We start from the raw sequence: 23,962 nt of genomic DNA, 5'->3' as shown, positions 1-23,962 counted from the left end.
GTGTGGGTAGTATAGGTTGGACACTTTTGTAATTTTTTTTTTTCAAAAATGAACTTGGTATTTTATTTCGAAATAATGTTTATATTTTGAAGCACTTATTCAAAATTGGCATTGGGTTATAAATTATTACTTATAGTCCTTTTCGGTGCTCTTTTCTAAGTAAATTCTCAGAAAATATTCATTGTAAAATTTGACTTCATGTCTGAGTTAGCATTATAGTCGAAATTGAATAAAGTTAGTTTATAATTTTCTTCTTCCATAGAATAATAGGAAAGCCAGGTCTAATGTACTTTGATCTCTTTGTTTATATAGTTGTCCAATTAGAAGAAAATAGAACTGTGTTTCTAGTACAACTTAAACAACAACAGCCTATGAATTGCACTTGGTATCTTTAAAAGTGCTACCTACAAAAATTTTAACCAAAGAAAAAAAAATCAAAATAAAGAGAAGATAACATAAAAAAAAAAAAATAGAAAGAAATCCCAAAAGTGAAAATTGTGTAAATAGGGTTAAAACCTTCAATGGTAAAACTGCGAGTAAACTGGAAAATCACAAATAAAGCCCCTTAGGTATTAAAGTGAATATCTACATATTTCACTAACCCAGTCAAAATGTTTAATTTCGAATTAGATTTGAGGTAACCTAACCATTCAAAATAACAGAGAGATTTTTTTTTTTTTTTTCTTACTGTATAAGATTAAGAATGGAAATTATTAGTTAGAAATACATGTGCATTGAAGAATAATTTTTTGCTTAGAAATGAATAGTATTTAGAACTCTATCGATTCTAAACCTAGTGGCCGAGTTAGTAATTCTTTGTGCTTGCTAATATATATATATATATATATATATGACTTCAATTTAAAGTACTACATAATACTTGAATTTTGTGCGACCATTTATTGCAAACCCAAACGAGTTAAACTCGTCCATTAATGGTAATATAGAAATTTAAGGACTTGTTGCACACGTTAAACGCAGTCGACTGCCTACGAAAGTGTCCAATTTTTCTTTATTTTCTCGAGTAGGAACACTTAGGTCCAGGGGTGCGATCTAGGTAGGAAAATGTATATTTCGAGGTCCCAAAGAATCATGTATTTGAAAGATTTCCTACCTAAATCCTGAGAAATACGTATTAACATCATCATTGCATAATTATTGCATATATTTTTAATTATTAATTTTTATATATTTGATGACATTTAATAATTTTGTTAGAAGTTTAATCAAAGCACGGAAGGATTATATGGAAAGACTGAAACAACGGTCAAAGAAGGAATAACGAAGTCAAAAAGACTTGTGCAATCCAAATTAAGCATTTGGGTTTCTCCAATTCAATTTGGAAAGCCTTGGAATTTTTCACATAGTTGTACCCAATGGACATTAAAGCCCAAACCCCTCATTTAACCCAATTCACCTAAAGCTCATCATCCAACCCAACTCAAAACCCATCAACCAATCCCAAACTCGTCGATTATTCTCTACAAACACATCTCCTAAAATTACTCTTCATTCCCTCCTCTATGTTTCAACAATAATAAAAATACTCAAATTTCTCACTCATGCTTTCTCCACTATAATTAAAATTAAATAATTCATTTATTTTTCCTACAAAACCTCTTTAATTACACACTTTACACTATACACAAAGAAAATTTCTTTAATCTATTTTCATTTCTCTTCTCCCTCAAGTTCTTTACTTTTTTTTTTTTGTTGAGATTTTGCTCTCTTGTAGATGTTAGATAGGTTAGAGTAATTTTAATTTTTCAAGTAAGAAGAATAAAGATCAAGATCAACCGAAGCCTAAATTTTCTCTACTTCTTTTTCATTTGTATTTCTCTTATATTTTAATTTTCCTTGTGGAACTTGTGATCATTAGCTAAAGCATCTCATTTAAGGAATCAATGAAGCCTTGACTAAGTGTAAGTTTAGTTTAGTAATTTAAATTATGTCCTAAATTGCTTCTTTTCATAATCAAATTCAAAATTATAATTTTCTAATTTTCTTATCACATTTCTTTATCGATCATCCTCGAGTTAAACCCCTTTATGATTGATGTTCGAAAGTGATTTTAAATCATTGGGAATCACGACTCAAGATGGGAAGGAACCCTTGGACTCGGACTATTGGACTTTAAATTTCTACCTTCAAGGTCAAAAATTGTTGGTGCAATCTTAACCCGAGTTATTCAACGGACATCACTTAATTACTAACACTAACTTCGTACTCATCTCATGGTATATTCAATCCCCAAACGCTTTCTTTTACATGTACTTGTTTTCAATTACCGCTTATTTGCTTTCAGTCGTTAATTGCTTTATTTACATTTCAATCTTTAAATTCTACAACTAAATTCATAGTTGTAAAATTTTCAAAAATAAAACCTTCAGTTTTAATTTATTTTGTATTTAATTCTTGTTTATTTTTGTTAAATATTGATAGTCCCATTTTCCTTGTGGACTCGACCCCTTACTTATGAAATTAAGGACATATTCATTTTTTATATCAAAAGAAACATAAAAAATACCGATGAACAAATTGGTGCCACTACTAGGGAAAAGGTTTTGACTTAATTTTGACGAAATTCAATTTGAGTTAAATTTAGTTTGTATTTTAAAAAAAAAGTTTAACTTCAAAAAATAAAAAATGTACTTCGAACTAAAGTGGCACGAGTACTATTCATGGTACTACTCACAATAATATTCATGTTGGTAAAATTTTATTTTATAGTTGTCCATGAATTGTTGAATTTTGTTAAATACATCTTGATGTGGACTATATTATTTTTGTGTTTTGTAAGTTGTGCATTTGGCAAAAATGTACATCGAAAACCCAAAGAAGTTCATCGAAGTCCAATTCTAGTATACATTTGCTGCAAGAAGTTAATTTGGAAGGCTACTTGGAGTTTTTGGGTGCTCAAATCTAACAAATCCCACTCGCAATATTTGAGCAATTTTTTTTAATAATTTTGATTATCTGAGAAGGCTCGGATTGTAATAGTTTTAAGGGAGGACGATAATGCAGCAAAACTATCTTGGCTCTTTGAGTTCATATACTAAGTTGGAATCGGTGGCGCGATTCGATTTCAATCAAATCATTACCTATCTTAAACGGGAGGTGAGACTCGATTCCCCCCCCCCCCCCAAATTTACTACAAATATGATTTATGTATGCTTGCATTTGCACATTAGTAAAGGGGGCACCCTTATGAGGATGACCTATAAAAGATAAGATTTAGATTTTATCACCGATATCTTGCCTCCCAGGAAAATCAATTCACATAAATAACCCCAATAATAACTAAAGTTTAGTAGACTTGGACCATACGATTCACGAGTTCATAGGTGAAACCTGTTTTGAGTTGTATCAATTGTGTTTCTTAACCATAGTTAATGTAAAATCCCAAAATTTTAATTCGTATCTCGAGGAAAAAATAAATAGTGGAATTTTAAGAAAATCTTGAAAGTGGGACTTAGGGTAAAACTGTAGGACCTTGTTCTGATCATTTTTAATGGAATTTGACCTCACCATTGGATTCAAAATGATTGAAAAATATACTTTAGCCTGTAAGCATGCTTAAATGCGAGTCCGAATATAAAAGTTGCAAAATCCTCGATTACCAGGTCGGACCAGGCTAAAACAGTGACTTTTTGTTAGAGGAATAATTTTTAAAATTTGATCATACCATTGGGTTCATAACAAAAAATTATTCAACATAGACTATTTATTTGTCATTTTTGGAGATTAAGAAGTCGAATTATCGCCAAAAACGAAAACGACATCAAGTTTAGAGGTCACCTCAGGCCAAAAATGTAAATTTTTGTTAGAGATAAAATTTGTAGAAATTGACTAAACCATTAGATCTGGAATGAAAAATTAGGTGAAATAGAGTATTCATTCGTCAGTTTTGGAGTCCAGATGATCAAGTTATCATCGATCGAAACAATTGACAAAATACCGAATTCGTCCCACATTTTATTTAAATAATAATTTTAATTTTTTTTTATATGTCATCTTCCCCAACGCATCCATACGGCCGAGACATATAAAAAAAAACGAATTTTTTTTCTCTTCGATCTTCAATCTCAGATCTCTCACAAACGGCTCGCCCAATCTTTCTTCGTTTCACTTTCTATTTCACCCGATATCGTCAAAAATCAGCCGTATTTGAATACGGAAATTTCGAAACTTTGACCTCGGATTTCGTCCGTTTCGGGGTCAAATCGCTTTCCGAAGCAGAAGGGAGAAACGTCCGCCGTCTCATTCTCTACATAACCCACCTAAATTCCTTTCGTTTTCTCGTGTTTTTCACCCCATATAGTCAAAAATCAGCCATATTTTTATACGAAGATTTCCTAACTTTGACCTCGGTTTTCATCGATTTCGGGGTCAAACCGTCTTTCGCCGTAGAAGGGAGAAGAGACGAGCACATCGAGATCTTCAAAATCATCAAGCCAGTTTTGAAAATCAGACGCTTCGAAGTTCGATCCGTCTCGATTTCCGTGCCAATCGCCTCGATTTCCGTGCACACGCTTCGATCCTTTCTCCTGAAGATTGTAAGGAAATCTCAATTTCTATTAGTAATCGTAGATTGTGAAAATTGCATTTAGGATTTTATTGAAAAAAATTTGGATGTATTTTCGAAATGTAGAATTCTTTTGTCATTTCAAAAATTCACGCCAAAAATTGCATGATTGATATGTTTAATTGTATTTTTAACAAATTATAGGTGGGTAAGGTATTTTAACGGGTTATTTCCATAAATTGGGTCTTGTGCACTGTTCGGACCCCGTTTTGATATAAAATTTGTTTTCTTTTTCAATATTACTGATAAAAATAAATTCGTTAGTTGGAAAATGTGATTTAATATTCAATGAACTCATATTGAGTTGATGAATATCAGAAAATTGATGTTTTATTGAAGAGATTGAAAATTGTAAAAATCGAAAAAAAGGGAAAAAGGGTATGAAACGGTAAAATGTCAGAGTCACACCCGAGGGGTGATGTCTGCATTTTACGTTGTTGTGTTGTGTGCAGGTTGGTGAACAGATATCCAGGGATAATATTGTTGGTTGCATGTTTATTTAAATTTCTGTTAGCGTGAGGCGCTCCGTTATGTTATTTATTTTAGGCCGGGTGGCCACACTTGCATGGTAGGAAACTGGATATCTATTCTCAACCTTGTATTGTTAATTTCTCTTTTGTTTTCAAATGAAAATAATATATATATGTACCTATTTTGTGAGCTGTTAAAGAGTTTGTGAATGCCTGAAGGGATAGTGCGTCATATCATCCGGAGTGGTGTACTATCCTGGGATGTACGGTAGGGACCACCAAGTTCATACGTGGTATGGGACGCGTATGAGAGTGGAGTCACAACTGGAATCTGGGTTTATTCCTCTCTATCTTTACCAGTGAACTTGTAATGTAAAGGTGGTCGTATACGAATGGTTTGTATATTTGGGAATCACATGTACGCCTGATAGGCATAGACGAAGATGATTGGTCAGTGATCACTAACAATCTATAGTAGTCGAACGTTCTGACACATCGAAAAGAGACCCATTGCTTACGGCCACGTTAAACGGTCAGCCTGAGCCGGATAAATGGTCAACCAAGCGTGGTAAACAGCGACCAGCTACAAAATCAGGAACTAAAAGCCAGAGAGAAATTGTAACATCATGTCCCAACTGGGAGCGATCCAGTCGTGAATCCCAACTCTCTAATTCCAATACTCCACCATTGTGTATTATGTATCTGTTGCTTATTTTTATATATAAAATGAAATGCATGTTTAATATTTCCATTTGATCAATTAAATTTGTATAAAAAGAGAATGCTATAGTGAGTAATGATGATCGATGTAATGTGAGTTTTAAAATGTTTAGTTGTTCATCCCTGGCTATATGTACCAGTTAATCGTAATTTTCTTCTGTAAAAACTTTGTTTATTTTGAAATGATTCAGTATGTTTATTCGATCATGTTAGGAGAGGTTATTGGCAGAAATTGTTGCTTCCTTACTGGGTAACCATTGTTACTCACCCTTTCCTTCTCCATATTTTAGTTTCTGATCTGAAGCTTAGCGAGACAGGAGTAGAACATGAGTGAGAATCATCTGGTGGGTCAGATAGACAGTCAGAGTCTGTCACTTGGTGAGTATTGGGGTTATACTCCTAGTGGTATCGATTCGTCAAAGAGTTATATAGATTTTTATTTTGAGTATTAGGAATTTTGTTAGAGTGAGGAACCTCTGTAAAATCCTGTATATAAATTTTCTTCTTCCGCATTCTGATAATTTGTACGTTATTAGACTTATATAGGCTTCCGCTAGTATTATATTTTGTATATATATGCAGGATTGTATGTCGTTTATCAGGTGCAGGTTGAACGCCTTGGAATGCTAACATAAACAGAGGAGACTATGCCGAAATTTCGAGGTGCCACCTAGTATTTCGAGATCTGACATAGGGATTTGTGTTAGCGTTCGGCGGGGCGCCACAGTTAATGTCTAGATGATCCTGCCCATTTGTACCCTACTGTGCGAGGGGGATAAACTACATCAATTCAATTCTATAAGTGATTTAAGAGTGCCTTTGATAAGCATTGCACATCACATCTTCCCTGGGTATCAGCCAGGCCGATTTTTTGATTCATAGAACTGGGTCGGAAGGCACGTTATTCTGTTTCAAAACAATTAGGAGTTGTCTAGTATTAAGGATTCTATTAGGACCACTATGTGGATTTGTGTGTTTCTTGTTGTGTTCTATATAAAAAAAATAAATTAAAAATTAAAAAATATTAAAGGGGTAAACTCGGGGTTGATTAAGTAACCTCCTTTAATTGGTATCAGATCTCTAGGTACTATTCAAAAGGTTTAATTAAAAAAAATTGGTTATCTAAATCTGCTAAGTAGTTAAAAGAAGAGTGGACACTGGTTGAACAAATTGATTAACCTTGTAAAGGTCATGTTGTACCTAGACTGACAAAGGGTCAAACAAAGTCTCTGCATCTAAGTTACCACCTTATACCGTAGATCTAAGATAAATAAATTATTATTAGTATGCACATTAGATTGATCAAGAGGATATAAATCAATAAGAGGGAATAACTCATTTTTATATCAGTATATGTTGGGTAAGATGTCCCTCAAGGAACCAATCAAATCTTTTTATCAAGAGATTAACAAATCCCATCTATTCAAAAGGGATTAAAAAGAATCATGTTCAACCTTCTATTTTCGGGGAATCTCAAGAATCTCGAGAGTCTGAAGGACCTCAAGAACTTCAAGAGTCCCAAGAATCCCAAAAACCATATGAATCTAAAGAATCTGAAAAATCTCAAGAGTCAATGGAATCTGAAGAATCCTAAGAATCTAAAGAATCCTAGGATTCCATCATTGTTGATCAAAGAACTCTCAATGAGTTATTTACACCCATAATTGCGAATCCACCTTAACAACGATATGCGTTGTTTTATAATAAAAAAAATGTCGTGCAGTTTTAAATTAGGCCAACAACGATCAATATGTTGCTTAAGTTTCATGGGTTTGAGAATAAACAACCATATACTCATCTTAACAAATTCGTGACAATCTGTCAAACTACTCATTACCTCAATCTAAATGAAGAGGGAATCAATATTTCTATTATCACTAGAAAATCACGTAGCTATGTGGTTAAACTCATTAACTCCAAATACCATTTGCACTTGGGATGAGTTGTCAAAAATTCATGATTAAATTCTTCCCTACTCTGAAAACTGAACAATTCAAATCTATAATTAGGAAGTTCAAAGCAAGGCCCGATAAAGAATTCTCCCAAACCTGGGAAAAATTTCATAATTTGTTTGTAAAATATCCCCACCATGGGATTGACAAAGCACAACTCGTAAACTTGTTTTACCGAGGTCTACCTACTGCCCAATGAATTTTATTAGAGTCAATGTTTATGGAAAAATTTATAAACCAAACTCTAACTCAAGTTTACGACTTCTTACTTGAATTAATTGAGGAAGTCCAAAATTCTAGTAGTACCTCGAAAGAATTTGGTAGATAGGATGTAGTTAGGAAACCAGGAATGTACAAGGTCCAAACCGATCCCGACCTTAAGAATGTAATGTCAAATTTAGCTAGTGGTGTGAACAATCTCAATCAAAAGATTGATACTTTCATAGTAACAATAGTCAATAACAATCACAACGAGTTTTGCCCCGTGATGAAAGTGGAAACTAAGCTTTCCAAAGTCTGTCGATGTGATAACCCCAAATGACACTCATCTAAATAGGCCGGGTTACTTTTAGATTCTTAATTTCTGTTATCCAGAATTTTCTTGAAACACTTGTCAAGACCTGTCGATCGAGACGAGCGAAAAAAAAACTTCTGATTTAACTATTTCGTGTTAGCTTGTTGGTTATATAACTACTACTCTCAAAAAGAATGATATACAATCATAACTATGTCTTTCAATAATTTTTCGAGATACATACTAGGATTAGATAAGTATTAAAATTAACAAAGGAATTAATCAAGCAAACAAACATCACCAATGATTGCCCCTAAAAAATAAAGAATAAATAAATAAAACTACTTAGGATGGATCATAAGATCACATAGATCGTAGTTGAAATGAATCTCAAGGAATCACCTCGAGATAAGTTCAAATAGATCTGATCAGGTGGACTAATAAAAAGATATAAAGAAATCAAGCAAAATAGACTATTAGATCGTATGAATCAGACCTCGAGGGATTGCCTCGAGATTCACATAATTACTTGTAAGACAATCATTAAATTGAACATCACCAATGAGATTGCCTTATACCATTGTATGAATTTCGTCGAATAGATGAGAATCAATTATTGGATCGTCAAGATTAGATTCAAAACGAATCTTGAAGAATGATCCAAAATCTTTTCAATCAAGGATAACTTTGTAAGATAATACATGTAGTATACAATAGAAAAAAAATTTCCTAGTCACCTAAAACTGACTGCTTACATCAACAACATCATTATTGCAAATTATAACATATGGTCTTATATTTAAGACTTAGTTGTCATGTGTCCAACCCACCTACCATGCATCCAATCACATTTGTCACTTAAAAAATTTGACCCTCTCATTACTATCCACTTAACCATCGTACCACATCAGATTTTCACTCAAGGACATTATGTTTTAAGCTAAGAGACAAGTGTCTATTTCACCTACATACATAACTCCTAGTTAGAATTTAACTTGACCATAATTACTCTAAACTTTATCCAACCACCGATTAACTAGGATCAAATTGAAACTAATCATAACTAACTCACTTGACCCTATTTTATTTATCTCTACTCATTATTAAATATCAGCCCAATCCATATGATCCTACGCAAGAACTTATTACAACTTGACCCCCTCTACTTAGTTCATATGACTCCATATGAAAGTTACATAAATCTATGTCTTTACTCTTTTATGCATTCTCTATTACCTAAACATCTCTAGAGACCTCTCATCCCCATCAATTACCTCCACAAATCTTCATAACTCAATTTTAGTATATATGGCTTTTCTAAAGCTCTTCTCTCAACACCATTAAGAAGTTCTAAAGGAATTATGAAGAAAAATCAGCAACCATTTTATGTCACCTAGTTTGGTATTTGTGAAGAATCATTCATTTTTTTAATTATTAAGATAAGTAGTTTTCTACTACTACATATTCTTTTGTGTTTTTCATTTCTTTTAGTCAATTTTTATTCATACGCCATTCTTACTTATTAGGTTCTCCCTTCAGTTAGATATTATATTATCAACTCTTCTAGGAAAGTCAACCTTTAAGAAGTTTTAAAAAGGAACACATAAAACCTTAGGTAAGATCTATTAGTAAAAAAAAAAAATTTAGCTAGAATATCAATTATAGACATTCATACTTAATGAAGTTTTTTTATATTTTGGCCAAAAAAACCTCAAGGTTGCTGAACCGGAGCAAGGAACCAAGATCGAGGAATGAGATTTTTGTGAGTTATACTTGCAGCTTGAAAAGATATGTACCTTCTCACCCTAAGTAGGCCACCCAATATATTTTCTAAAATACTTGTATTACTGATTTTAAAACTAATAGTTTTCAAACCTACTTCGTTCAACTTGTTTGACATAGAAAGGAAAAATAATGTGTTTTATATTTCACTTGCCATATATAGAATGATTTTCTTGGCTTAATTATACATGACTTGGTTATTTGATATGAATCACTCGAAAATAAAGTTTCATTCTTTAATGTTTATATACTTCTAAATTATGGATTTTTTTCACCATCTTGTTAGATAATAGAAACATAACTATTCGAAAAAGTACATCACTAGAAATCTTAAAACCTTCCACTCATAATTGTTAGGTAATATTTATGTTTTATAACATAGAAAAACTCTTATGTCATTCATGTAATATTTTTATTTTATAATATTGAAATACATCATTGTTACCATGAAATGTTAGTATGAAGTATGCTTGTTTTATTATATACAAAGTTATCAATATTTCTATTTTATTATATAAATATATGTCATTTTACCATGAAATGCTTATGCTTTATTACCTATAAAGCCATCCAATATTTCTGTTTTACATCATAAAAATACCTAATTTTTATTCAAAATTTTTTATTTTGTAACATTGATTTATAATCTAGAACTATTCATCTCACCCATGAAAGGTTTTGCTTTGTAAATCTTAGTAATGTTTCCTATTACCATAACAAGTTTATAATTTATAAACTAAAATGCTATTATGTTTATTATGAGATATCATGTTTAGTAACTTAAAAATATCTCATTTTCTTATCAAATGTTTTTATTTTGGGAACAAAAAAATCTCTTATATTTCAAAATTTGTTTATGATATAAGAATGTGCATTTACTAAGTATTTATTAGATGACTGTTATTTGTACTCATCACATGGATACACAGTAGTGTAGTTTAGCAGTGATATGGTAGATGATCAATCTTGGATATGGGTAATACATTGTTTATGATTATAGATGGGTTATTCAATAGGTACATCGAGATAAAACATGTCATTGAAATTGACGGGCTATTTCTGACTATCCATGAAACAAGTTGTAATGTTTTGTTTTCATGTTTTGATTTTCTTTCTAACAAACTGAAATAGGGGTTAGTTGGTATATGTTCCGCGACTTTGTGGTTTATACCATTTTCTCAGCTTTCAAGCTTTTCTATAGAGGAAACCTTCTTGGTGGAGTATATTGAAGAGGAGTTGCATTGGGAGTAAGAGCCAGAATCGTACAACGATGCAGACCCTAATTCAGAGGTCATGCCTTGAGGAGCCATCTTTATGTCGCAGCTATGATTTGCTTTCCCCAATAGTAGGTCTTTTATTAGATATTGGGATGCCTTTTAGGTCAGGAAAGAAAGTTGACAATCAAGTTTAGATTTCAAAAGAAAAAAAAGTTCTCCCACAGAGGGATGAAACAATATTGATGGCCAAAAAGTTGGAATCGATATTCCTCAGGAAGAAAATTCAATTAAAAAATATCCCATTCACTTCATTCATTCTGAAAGCACCATTCACATAACATCTTATGGAGAATAATAAGTTGAGCCAGTATGAAGGCATTCTGGAGATTTTTCAAAATGTACAAAATAACATCCATCTTCTAGATGCCATCAAACATATTCCATCTTATGCCAAATTCCTGAAAGATTTGACAACTAAGAAGAGGAAATTTTTTTCCTCGGGAAGCCATAATGGCAGCCTAAGCGTCTTCGATAATTTAACAAAACATGCACCCAAATTCAAAGATCCTTGTTGTCCAACAATTCCTATTCACATAGGAGATCAAATAATTAGGAAGTGTTTACTAGATCTAGGAACCAGTGTGAACTTATTGCTTTCTTTTATTTACAAATAATTGTATTTGGGAGAGTTAAAACCCATAAACATGACATTGAGTTGAGCTGATAGGTCAGTCAAAGTTTCCAATTGGATTATAGGAGATGTTTATTATTAGGATAAAAGAATTCTATTTACCAATAGATTTCATTGTTCTTGATACAAAGCCCATTATCAATCCCACGAGTCACGTTCCAATCATTTTAAAACGACTTTTCCTAACAACATCAGATGCAATGATTCATTGTCTAAACAACATGATAACATTATCATTCAAAGACATGAAATTCAAATTAAATGTCTTTTACAACCGATATCAGATCCAACAAATCAACGATGTCAACGAAATTAACATGGTTGACACTTTGGTTAACCAAGTGTATCATGAATCAAGTTACCTTGATCCTCCTGAAAGAAGTCTGACAAATTTTGATGGGGATTTTGAAGTCAATAAGACAATGAGAGAAGTCAATGCATTTTTACATTTCCCTTTCAATGGACACTACACTTTGGAATGTTAAAGTTGAAAGTCTCATGAATACCTCAACTAGTGTGGCGCCCCGCCAAACGCTAACACAAATCCCAAGGCCAAATCCCAAGGTACTAGGTGGCACCTCAAAATTTCGGCATGGTCTCCTCTGTTTATGTTAGCGTTTCACGGAACTCAAACCTGATAAACCAATTTATAGCAAAACCTGTATCTAAGAATGTAGTTACAGGAAAATAACAGCGGAAGACTAATTACATCTAACATGTAAGTAGATCAGAGTGCGGAAGATTTATCAATATACAGGCTTACCAAAACACTCACACTCTAACATAGGCCCAAACTCTCAATCCAAAAATTACATACATCCTGGGTGAAACTGACAACACTAAGGAGTGTGGCCCTAGTGCTCACCAGGCAATAAAATCTGATCGTCGATCTGATCGACCAGATACTCCTCAATTACTGCCTCTACGCCTGCCTCGACAGCTGCAACTGCTGAAACTAAAAAAAAATAGGAAGGAAAGGATGAGTAACAATGGTTACCCAGTAAGTCCACAGCCAATTCCTACTAATAACCCTTCCTAAGCATGATCGAATAAAGCATACTGGACATTTTAATACATGCAAGGTTTTACAAGATAAAATACGATCAACTGGTACATATAGCCAGGGATGAGCAACTAAACAGTTCTAAAAATTTCACATAACATCAATCATCCATACTCATTATACATTTTCCATTTTATGCAAATACCGTTGGCAACATTAAAATAATAGACATGCTTCTCAGTTTGTAATTCGAAATATAACGACATATACATAATACAAATGGTGGAGTATTGGAATTAAAGAGTTGGGATTCACGATTGGATCGCTCCCAGTCAGGACATGATATTCCCCAATAACATCGTAGATCCTGATTTTGTGGCTGGTCGTGTCTACCACGGTTGCGGAACCATTTATCCGGCTCAGGCTGACCGTTTGACGTGACCGTAAGCAAAGGGTCTCTTTTCGATGTGTCAGAACGTTCGACTACTACTAGATTGTTAGTGATCACTGACTAATCATCTTCGTCTATGCCTATTAGGCGTGCATGTAATTCCCAAATGACACTCCACTCGTATACGACCACCTTTACAATACACGTTCACTGGTAAAGATAAGAAAGGAATGGACCCGGATTCCAGTTGTGACTCCACTCTCATACTCGTCCCATACCACGTATGAGTTTGGTGGTCCCTACCATACATCCCAGGATAGTGTACCCCTCCGGATGATGTGACACACTATCCCTTCAGGCATTCACAAACCCTTTAACAACTCACAAAATAGCTACGTACATATATGATTTTTCATTTAAAACAAAAGAGAAATTAACAGAACAGGGTTGAGAACGGATATCCAGTTCCTACCATGCAACCGTGGCCAATAGGCCTAAAATAAATAACAGTACTCAGCGCAAGCGCTAACATAATCGGAAATAAACATGCAACCCTTTCATTAATAACCTGGATATCCTTTCACCAACCTACACACAACATACAATGTAAAATGCAGACATCACCCCTCAGGTGTGATTCTGAAATTTTACCGTTCATTCCCTTTTCCCATTCTCTCAACATTCTCATTTTTCATCCTTTCAAATCAACCATTCATTTTCGATCTTTCAAAGTCATTCTTTTGGTCTTTCCATTGAAAACCACCGAAGTTTATTCAAAAAAAAGGTCCCAGCGATGCTCGGGACAAAAGCTGTTAAAAATAGAGAAAGCTGGTGAAAATTTGGCTAAGTGTCAGAAACTCACTTTTTTCAAAGTTCTCAAAATCAAAAACGGGTTTTTCGAAATGAAAGTCTTGATCATGAGATTCGACACCATATAGTTTTTGTAATCTAATTCAAAGGAACGCGAAAGTTATTTCATTTTGAAAACTTGCCGAAAACGTCGAAAAATACGTTTTGTTCTTGAAACCAAAATTCAGATTTTGATCCTTTGAGATTTGGATCTTGAAACCATTCCCATTGTTCCGAAATGGGGGGTAAAACCTTAATTTCATTAAAGAACTTAAAGTAAATGGAAAGTAAAAATTAAAGAGTACATTTACTTTAATGTTTTTAATGAAATAAAGGGTGAGAAATAGTGTATAAGGTGTGAGGAGGTCAAGCCAAGAGTCAGAACACTGTTCTGATCAAAACTGTGTCTATCGGTGGCTGTCGGTGGCAGAATCAATATGCTGTCGGTGGAACCGACAGAATACACATCGGCAGGTGTCGGTGGGACCGACGTTCCTGCCTACAGAACAAAATTTTTGGCGGCTTCTTGGTTTTGTCGGTGGCAGAAGCGACATTCTGTCGGTGGGACCGATAGAATGCCTTCGGTAGGTGCCGGTGGCACCGACCCTTCCCACCTACAGCCTGAACCTCACTCGTGATTTTTGGGTTTTTCGATCCCTTTTTCGATTTCTTCTTCCATTCTTCGAACCATTCGACCCACCCACGATTTTGTTATCAAAATTCGGTAAAGCATAAACAACACACCTACTTCTACCATGAATTTGAAATCAAACACCAATTTCTACGATTTAAATGCAAACAATAAGTTTTGTTTCAAACCCTAAATGCACATTTCGGAAATCTAAAGTTACCAATAAGAATTGGAAGTCCCTTACCTGGTTGTGGACGCCAAGGATACAAGCTAGCACTACAACTCAAGGTTGGATGGCTCGAGAGTTGAGGTTGGGCTGACTTGGATGCCAAATAAGCAAGGGTTTGCAAGGTATCCGACAATGACATTCTCCTTCGCTTCTACAATGAAGTATAGACCTAGCTCCTAACTCGATGAAGCCCTCGAATGGAATGTGTTGGGGTTTACTCGAGCTACCCGGCTGGTTTTGATGGAGGATGGGGAAAACGAACAAGAATGAACAACCAAAGATGGTGAAGTTGTAGCCCTCGTCGTGGCCGACAACTTTGCCTTCTTCGTCGAGGTTCAACTCGGCTTCGTTCGCGCACAAATTTGACGAAAATGGGTCGAAACCCTAGGGTGGAGAAGTGGCTGTCGTTTGGGGTTTTCTTATAGAAGAAGTGGAAAGAATGAAATAAAAGAAATCAGATTCCTTTTTATAATAAAGCTGAGGGGCATACTTGTAATTTCCCCCTTATTTCTAGTTTCGATCGTAACTTAACTATTCGGACTCGGAAAACGACAAACGAATATACCATTTCGAATAATTTTTCGATTCGGATCTAATGGTGTCATCAAATCTTTTCGAGTCTCGCTCTAACGAAATTCCACTGTTTTGGATCCCACTTAACACGAAATTCGAGGATTCTATAACTTCTCTATCCGAATTCGAATTCGGACTTGCTTACAGGCTAATGTATATATTTCGATCCTTTTGAATCTAATGGCGAAGTTGATTTTTCCTTGAAATTAATCATAACAATATTCAAGTATTTTACTCTAAGTCTTTCATTCGATATTTCCCTCCAAATCTCACCATTTACTTTTCTCGAGATATGAGTTGAAAATCCGGGGTGTTACATTCTCCCCCCCTTAATAAAAATTTCGTCCTCGAAATTTGAATCATATCTTATCGAACTTTTTCGCCACCCTACTAACACAATATGTATAACCAACAACACCTGTATGCGATTATCATTCATTCAAGTTTTCAAGCCCATTCCTTTTATAACTCCTAACCGCATGTCACATAGTTTTCATCAACCCAATACATTCATCCATTAATCACTCCAAATCATTCTCATGCCCCAACTAATTTATTATTTGTATAATCCTCAAATACAATCAACTCACGTCATATCAATTCCCCACCAATTTCTATCGATAATTCCTTCATACCTCCTCTATCTTTTATCATTGTTTTCCTTACCAACTACATCACCTATTATGCGTACTTGTACCTACAATGAAAATCACTCTTCGATGCGTTGTTTTTGCTACAAACACCATTATACTAGTACTACTTCACAAATCACATCAAACCTTTATTCCCAATACACCAATATTTCTACATTCGAATCCATATTCCAAGTTTTGCTTATTGTGATATTTCCTCAAGGCCTTTGTCATAATCTTCGTGATTTAAAAACCTTAATCATGAGGGTAACTCTTACATCAAATAAATTATTTCACAATTAAATCACGCGTGAAGGGTCTGACAAATACTTCTTCGGCATAGCACGTAGAACACGCGATGAACCTACTTAAAATCCATTCAACTATTTCAAACGGTACCATAAGCCGCAAGTCACATGCCTTCTTTCCCTACTCCCAAAATCACAATATTGGCCGACTACTGTTTAAATATCATTGTAATATCAATTAATTCTTATTCATGTAACTATATATTTTTCCTAGATCATACATATTTCCACTATTCACCCAATACTGATAGTACCATGATTAGCCCTGACAAATCTCACAGCTATCTCTCGTGAATTTCAATTCGTAAACAGTATCGTTGTCTTACCTTCTTCATCTATCTTCTCACAATTCCCTTAAGTCACCATTAATGCAACCTTATCATAACATTATTCTTCCTCGTATCTTATATTGATCCACCTTGTTTTTAAAAACTACATTTTTCTACCTAACTCTTCCCTACCGTCATTCCAAACCGTTTTAACAATACTATTCACTTATACAATCTTCAAATTCCACATGCTTCCCCATTCATAAATTCATTTCTTACATCTCCTAATGAAGCGCATCTTTTACACATCAAGTTTTACCTTCAAATACTCGTTCGTTTTTATCACACACCAAATTTCGGTTGTTAGATTGCACACCTCTATTCGGTAGATTCCTACTTAATCTTTTCAAAAACCTAATTCCTCATTTACAAGGCATCATTCTACCCTCACTTTCTAACAATTACTTTTAGCCTTAATTCACCGATACTCAATACCATATTATTATCATGTTATGAATACTATTATACTACAACACACATTTCTATTCATAATACTCCTTCCTACCTTACCTAACTGTGCCTATCTCACCAACATTATTTGCCCCATAGTTCTCAATAACTTTTTCGATAGTGGTGTAACTAGTTTTATTACTCGATCCGTCTCAATAAATTACTGGCTCCAATAAGTGTGAAAAATCTTAGTAACAATATATGATCTAAAGGAAATCAATATTGTATAGGACTTCAATTTCTAACATTATAATTAAAAATCGTACCTTCTAAGACATTGTCGAAAACAGTTGGTTCCTCTTGGGTCACAATCCCCGCCTGCAACTGTGATAGATGGCACTCTCTCCTAATATGTCCCACTTGACCACACCCATAACATGTTAATGACTTTGTCTTTATAGATTTCTGTGGAGTGGGCAATCGGTAAACTGGAGTCTGTACTCTCTGGACTTGCTTCGTTGGTTCTCTTGGCCCTACTAGTCTCGTTGGAGTTCCAACCATTCTATGACTCGGTGATGAGGGTACCCCAGAACTCGGTGGTTGAGTAGCTCTATACTGTGGGTAAACTGATCCAGGGGAGATTGGCCTCGAATACATTGGCCTCTTGGCCGGGTCTGATCTGGAAAGATGAGAGGTCGAGGGTTGACTGGTCTGTCCCTGGCACATCTGTAATTCCATCCCCCCTCGTTTTCGACCGCTAGTTCGATTCACTTGTGATGCTATAAGCATGCCATCGACCTTGTTAGAATTCGGTGACCTTATTGTTCCTTGAGCTGGCCCATCTAACATCTTTCTGAGCCACGCATCTTTAATCGGTTGTCGTCGACCCGAACATTGCACCCCTTTGTGTCCCAACTTACCGCATTCATAACATGCCACTACTTTTTCCCTCGATCGATTTAGTATTATATGTTGTTTCTTACAAAACTCCTCCATTTCTTGCACGGGTATTTCTATAGTCTCGCTACTTATGTATGGTCGTTTTCCCCGTGACCCTACTAGTTTCGTAATTGTCTGTCTCTTGTTGGATCCTAACTCTCCTTCTTAAAATTGGCTTGGAGGTGTTGATTGTACTATCCCTATTTCTTCTCATAGTCCTCCCTGTGCTAGGATATCTACTTTAGGGTCCTTATGGGATTCATCTTTAAGATGGTGGTCGAGTTTTTCTTCTATTCTTTCTAGTCTTTTCGTTAATTGACCCACCATGATCACTTGAGCCTCAAACATCTCTGATTGTCTCTTTTCCATACGTGCTTGACTTTGGGATAATTCTGAGACTGCTTCTATTAACTGCTCTATCTTGGTGAGTTTACTTGACCCAGGTAGGTCTTCCCCACCACTTTGACTCCGCGTCATGGGTCCAGTTGTAACTCTAATTCCTTGCATCTTTCCTAACCTGCGAGTTCAGTAGTCTACTATTTATCAGAAGCAAGGTACTCCTTAGATCCATGTCAATATCATTCTTACGAAAGCATTAACCATTATTATAATAAGGAATCTAGTAATGAACACCGTTTTCATTACTGTAGAATGAACTTAGAATCTTATCTTAGGCTTACTAGGCTCTACGGACTTCTAGACACGGAAGAGCTCGTAATCCCAATACGGAACCACTGATAAGCTCGGACATCGGATTCCTAGTGACATTCTAGGATTATCTTTAATGCCTGTGGTATCAGTCTATTCTCCAAAACATAACGGATCTGTATCCCATACGGATCTAATATTGTGCTCTGATACCATCTGTGGCGCCCCACCAAACGTTAACACAAATCCCAAGGCCAAATCCCAAGGTACTAGGTGGCACCTCAAAATTTCGGCATGGTCTCCTCTGTTTATGTTAGCGTTTCACGGAACTCAAACCTGATAAACCAATTTATAGCAAAACCTGTATATAAGAATGTAGATACAGGAAAATAACAGCGGAAGACTAATTACATCTAACATGTAAGTAGATCAGAGTGCGGAAGATTTATCAATATACAGGCTTACCAAAACACTCTCACTCTAACATAGGCCTAAACTCTCAATCCAAAAATTACATACATCCTGGGTGAAACTGACAACACTAAGGGGTGTGGCCTTAGTGATCACCAGGCAATAAAATCTGATCGTCGATCTGATCGACCAGATACTCCTCAATTACTGCCTCTACGCCTGCCTCGACAGCTGCAACTGCTGAAACTAAAAAAAAATAGGAAGGAAAGGATGAGTAACAATGGTTACCCAGTAAGTCCACAGCCAATTCCTACTAATAACCCTTCCTAAGCATAATCGAATAAAGCATACTGGACATTTTAATACATGCAAGGTTTTACAAGATAAAATACGATCAACTGGTACATATAGCCAGGGATGAGCAACTAAACAGTTCTAAAAATTTCACATAACATCAATCATCCATACTCATTATACATTTTCCATTTTATGCAAATACCGTTGGCAACATTAAAATAATAAACATGCTTCTAAGTTTGTAATTCGAAATATAACGACATATACATAATACAAATGGTGGAGTATTGGAATTAAAGAGTTAGGATTCACGATTGGATCGCTCCCAGTCAGGACATGATATTCCCCAATAACATTGTAGTTCCTGATTTTGTGGCTGGACGTGTCTACCACGGTTGCGGAACCATGTATCCGGCTCAGGCTGGTCGTTTGACGTGACCGTAAGCAATGGGTCTCTTTTCGATGTGTCAGAACGTTCGACTACTACTAGATTGTTAGTGATCACTGACTAATAATCTTCGTCTATGCCTATCAGGCGTGCATGTAATTCCCAAATGACACTCCACTCGTATACGACCACCTTTACAATACACGTTCACTGGTAAAGATAAGAAAGGAATGGACCCGGATTCCAGTTGTGACTCCACTCTCATACTCGTCCCATACCACGTATGAGTTTGGTGGTCCCTACCGTACATCCCAGGATAGTGTATCCCTCCGGATGATGTGACACACTATCCCTTCAGGCATTCACAAACCCTTTAACAACTCACAAAATAGCTACATACATATATGATTTTTCATTTAAAACAAAAGAGAAATTAACAGAACAGGGTTGAGAACGGATATCTAGTTCCTACCATGCAACCGTGGCCAATCGGCCTAAAATAAATAACAGTACTCAACGCAAGCGCTAACATAATCGGAAATAAACATGCAACCATTTCATTAATAATCTGGATATCCTTTCACCAACCTACACACAACATACAATGTAAAATGCAGACATCACCCTTCGGGTGTGATTCTGACATTTTACCGTTCATTCCCTTTTCCTATTCTCTCAACATTCTCATTTTTCATCCTTTCAAATCAACCATTTATTTTCGATCTTTCAAAGTCATTCTTTTGGTCTTTCCATTGAAAACCACCGAAGTTTATTAAAAAACAAGGTACTAACGATACTCGGGACCAAGGCTGTTAAAAATAGAGAAAGCTGGTGAAAATTTGGCTAAGTGTCAGAAACCCACTTTTTTCAAAGTTCTCGAAATTAAAAACGGGTTTTTCGAAATGAAAGTCTTGATCATGAGATTCGACACCATATAGTTTTTGTAATCTAATTCAAAGGAACGCGAAAGTTATTTCATTTTGAAAACTTGCCTAAAACGTCGAAAAATACGTTTTGTTCTTGAAACCAAAATTTGGATTTTGATCCTTTGAGATTTAGATCTTGAAACCATTCCCATTGTTCCGAAATGGGGGGTAAAACCTTAATTTCATTAAAGAACTTAAAGTAAATGGAAAGTAAAAATTAAATAGGACATTTACTTTAATGTTTTTAATGAAATAAAAGGTGAAAAATAGTATATAAGGTGTGAGGAGGTCAAGCCAAGAGTCAGAACACTGTTCTGATCAAAACAATGTCTATCGGTGGCTGTTGGTGGTAGAATCAATATGTTGTCGGTGGAACCGACAGAATACACATCGGCAGGTGTCGGTGGGACCGACGGTCCTGTCGACAGAACAAAATTTTCGACGACTTCTTGGTTTCGTCGGTAGCAGAAGCAACATTCTGTCGGTGGGACCGACAGAATGCCTTTGGTAGGTGCCGGTGGAACCGACCCTTCCCACTTACAGCCTGAACCTCACTCGCGATTTTTGGGTTTTTCGATCCCTTTTTGGATTTCTTCTTCCATTATTCGAGTCATTCGACACACCCACGATTTTGTTATCAAAATTTGATAAAGCATAAACAAAACACCTACTTCTACCATGAATTTGAAATCAAACACCAATTTCTACGATTTAAATGCAAACAATAAGTTTTGTTTCATACCCTAAATGCACATTTCGGAAATCTAAAGCTACCAATAAGAATTGGAAGTCCCTTACCTGGTTGTGGACGCCAAGGATACAAGCTAGCACTACAACTCAAGGTTGGATGGCTCGAGAGTTGAGGTTGGGATGACTTGGATGCCAAATAAGCAAGGATTTGCAAGGTATCCGACAATGACGTTCTCCTTCGCTTCTACAATGAAGTATAGACCTAGCTCCTAACTCGATGAAGCCCTCGGATGGAATGTGTTGGGGTTTACTCGAGCTACCCGGCTGGTTTTGATGGAGGATGGGGAAAACGAAATAGAATGAACAACCAAAGGTGGTGAAGTTGTAGCCCTCGTCGTGGCCGACAACTTTGCCTTCTTCGTCGAGGTTCAACTCGGCTTCGTTCGCGCACAAACTTGACGGAAATGGGTCGAAACACTAGGGTAGAGAAGTGGCTGTCATTTGGGGTTTTCTTAGAGAAGAAGAGGAAAGAATGAAATAAAAGAAATCAGATTCCTTTTTATAATAAAGCTGAGGGGCATACTTGTAATTTCCCCCTTATTTCTAGTTTCGATCGTAACTTAACTATTCGGACTCGGAAAACGACAAACAAATATACCATTTCGAATAATTTTTCGATTCGGATCTAATGGTATCATCAAATCTTTTCGATTCTCGTTCTATCGAAATTCCACTATTTTGGGTCCCACTTAACACGAAATTCGAGGATTCTATAACTTCTCTATCCGAATTCGAATTCGGACTTGCTTACAGGCTAATGTATATATTTCGATCCTTTTGAATCTAATGGCGAAGTTGATTTTTCCTTGAAATTAATCATAACAATATTCAAGTATTTTACTCTAAGTCTTTCATTCGATATTTCCCTCCAAATCTCACCATTTACTTTCCTCGAGATATGAGTTGAAAATCCGGGGTGTTACAACTAGTCCTATTTTAGCTGTCATTGAGCCAACCAAGTTGGATCTCAAACCTCTACCAAGTACTCTCAAGTACACTTTCATTTTTGAGCAGGAAATCTTACCAGTTATCATCTCATCCAAGTTACACTCATTCCAAGAAGAACAACTCTTAGAAGTCTTAAGAGAACATCGAGAAGCTATGTGCGGTAATGCATCAAATCCACCTTAAAGAAAATACACAACCATCGAGAGAACCACAAATGAGACTTAACCCAGCAATCAAAGAGGTAGATCGAACATAAGTCATCAAATTGCTTGATGCAGGTATCATATACCCCATATCTGACAATCAATGGCTCAGTCAAGTCTAAGTAGTTCCAAAAAAATCTGGTATCACAGCTCTAACCAACAAAGATAATGAACTAGTCCTCACACACATCCAAATTGGGCAACGTGTCTGTATTGACTATCAGAAGTTGAATACAATGACTTGAAATGACCATTTTTCTTTGCATTTCATTGATCAAATGATCGAGCAATTATTAGGTCACACATTTTATCAATTTCTTAATGGATATTTGGGATAAAATTAGATTCTAATAATCCATGAAAATCAAGAGAAGACAAGATGTAAATGTTCCTATGAAACCTTTGCCTACCATCACATGCCTTTTGGAAGTATTTTTCCTAAAAGTCTTTATGTATGATTTCTTAGCTTTTGGGTCTAGTTTCGATAAATATTTTCACCACTTATACTTATTATTAGTTTGTTGAAAGGAAAAAATCCCATGCTTAATTGGGAAAAATCCCACTTCATGATGAAACGCGATATAGTTTTATGTCACATCATTTCTAAAAAAGGAATAGAAGTCGGTAAAGCCAAAGTCAACTTAATTTCCAATCTTCCACCTCCCAAAACTATGAAAGAAGTGTGCTCATTCCTAGGATACATTGTATTTTACTATCGACTCATCAAAGATATGGGGAAAATCTTGAAACCTTTTTGTAACCTTTTGGCCACAAATTTCTCTTTTCAGCTCACTTCTAAGTGTTTTAATGCTTTTAATAAGTTTAAGGTTGAACTCATTTTCATACCTATTATTCGATTGTTGATTATAATATCTCCTTTGAAGTCATGTACGATGCATCTGAAAAGGAAAGCTTCCTTGGACTAGTCAAACATAGTTGCACACGGTTTAGACTTTATTAATGTTCATGAGAGAAATAATATCGGAAAGTTTGTGCAGTAGCTGAGTACGAGTTACCCTCATGGCAAAATTAGCTTAAAGAAAAAAATGTACTCCTTTAGTTGTTTTCCAATGTTCTGCATTTTCCAACCTAGGTATATCGTGATGGAAACTACCTAATCAATCTTCCAATAGATAAGGGAGACACATTTTCTATATTTTTAGGTCAGATTTCATCATTTCAATTT

Source organism: Akebia trifoliata, chromosome 1 (assembly GCF_017979445.1).
Source record: "Akebia trifoliata isolate Shusen 1 chromosome 1, ASM1797944v1, whole genome shotgun sequence".
In the NCBI taxonomy this organism is placed as follows: Eukaryota; Viridiplantae; Streptophyta; class Magnoliopsida; order Ranunculales; family Lardizabalaceae; genus Akebia; species Akebia trifoliata.
This window is presented reverse-complemented; position numbering follows the sequence as displayed.